The sequence below is a fragment of the Neltuma alba genome, unplaced genomic scaffold (assembly GCF_004799145.2).
Source record: "Neltuma alba isolate B1F8T4 unplaced genomic scaffold, ASM479914v2 tig00010903_pilon, whole genome shotgun sequence".
NCBI lineage: Eukaryota > Viridiplantae > Streptophyta > Magnoliopsida > Fabales > Fabaceae > Neltuma > Neltuma alba.
In genome coordinates, this window is record NW_021635686.1 from 169,191 (window position 1) to 171,351 (window position 2,161).

Below are 2,161 nucleotides of genomic sequence, written 5' to 3' on the forward strand. Positions count from 1 at the left end.
CCTCATCAGTCTCTGAATCTTTGTCTTCTTGTGCCATGAAACAAATGTTGGTTGTCTCTTCATCGTCACTATCGTCTTCTTCGGATGAACTATCTCCCCAGATTGAAGTGACGAAAGCCTTCTTCTTTTTGAATTTTTCTTTTCTTTTATTTTTTTCCTTTGACTTAGACAGTTGAGGACAATCTGCTTTGATATGTCTTGGTTTCTTGTACTCAAAGCATATGATTGGATCTTCGGTCTCTTATATGGAGCCTTTTCATTTTGATTGGAGTCTTCTTCTAGCTTGGTTCTTATAAAATTTCTTGAACCTCTTAACTATGAGGCCTATTTCCTCATCCTCTATATCTTCTTTATCATCATCTTTACTCTCTTGAGCCTTGAAAGTAATGTCTTTGTGATTCTTTTCGTTCATTTCCTTCTTGTACTTCTGCGTGCTTTCATACTCTGCCAGGCTTCTGAATAGTACAGCAACTGAGCCAATTGAGTCTCTTTTTCTCTTCTCAATGGCTGATACCTTCAGTCCCCACTCTTTGGTGAGTCTACTCAATATTTTCTTCACTTGATTCTCTTGATTATATTTCTTGCTGAGTGCAGTGAAGTGATTGGTGAGGTGTGAGAATCTCACTTCTATATCTCGATTGCTCTTTCCATCTTTCATCCTGAATAACTTGAATTCTATGGTGAGAGCATTGATTCTGCTCTATTTCACTCTAGTTGTTTCTCATGAGCAATCTCCAACGCTTCCCACATTTCCTTTATGGTTTCTAGACTTGAAACCTGAAAATATTCTTTTTGACTCAAAGCACAGGTCAGCATGTTGATTACTTTATCATTTAGCAGAATGAGCCTTTTATCCTCATCGTCAAATTCATTAGGACTCTTGGGAACTTGTTAATTGTCTACCATCTTTATCAGAACATAGTTCCCCCGTTCTATTACATCCTAGAGACCATATTTAGTGGCTTTAATGAAAATCTTCGTTCTCATCTTCTAGAAGTTGAAATTTTCTTCATTGAATCCTGGTGGTTTAGTTGTGAAGCATCCTTCGAGCAACACACTATCATCGAATCCGGCTATTATATCTTCTTTTAGACTATTAAGTCCTTTTTGAAGAGACCTACTCTGATACCAAATGTTAGTGGTACTTCCACCTAAGAAAGGGGTGAATTGGGTAATATATAAAAAATGACTCGATAAAATAAATAACCAAATAATGCAATAGAGACAAGTTAAGAAAGATATCACTAAGGATGAATAGAAGAATAACGACATAGGAGATTATAGTGGTTCGGTCTCAACCATTTGAACTACATCTAGTCCTCAGAGTACCTCTGAGTTTTCCACTAATTCCCCAAGATTCAATGGACTCTTGGTGCCACAGTACAACAATTGAACCACTCTCAATTACTCCCCTTTATTACCCGTAAGGTTACAATCTCCTCAAGAGTACCACACTTTTGAGTCACTCACATATTTAAGTAAAAAGATTTACAGACTCTCTCTCAGAATATATATGATAAGCATTGAAGCTCAAAAAATAAAAATAGAGTAATGAATATAGAGATTAATTTCGTCAATTAGTAGCTTGGTGTATTCACTACTTCATTCAATGCTCTTCGCGCCATTTATAGTTAGAGTCTTTCAAGTTTTCGTTAGACACACGATCTTGTAGCCGTTGGGATATCGGTTGCATGTGTTTGGCAGTTACAACAGTTGTTTGTAATAGATGCTTCTGACACAGGTAGCTTGAGCCTATAAAATGTATCCATTGAGCATCATAACCTATGGAAATGTCACGACAAAAATATAAGTTTTCTTCTCAAGTAGATATGAATGAATAAAAGAAGAAATGACAATTCTTGGATTTGATATAGTAAATGAAAATCATAGAATCAAAGAACAAATAATCAGAGAATCAAATTATCGAAGTCTTGATCGATTAGCCCTTAATCAATTAAGTTATCTATTAATAGAAAAAGGATTCAATGTTCAGAGATGGAATCATTTATCGATGTTATTATGGATCATTCACTTATGGAACATGTGATCGATAAATGGTAAAGTAGAGTCAACAAGAATATACATATGATAATTAGTTAAAAGGCTTGTAATCTTGAGGCATGTGCTTTCTCAGTTTTTATAAGAATACAAGATAATTAAT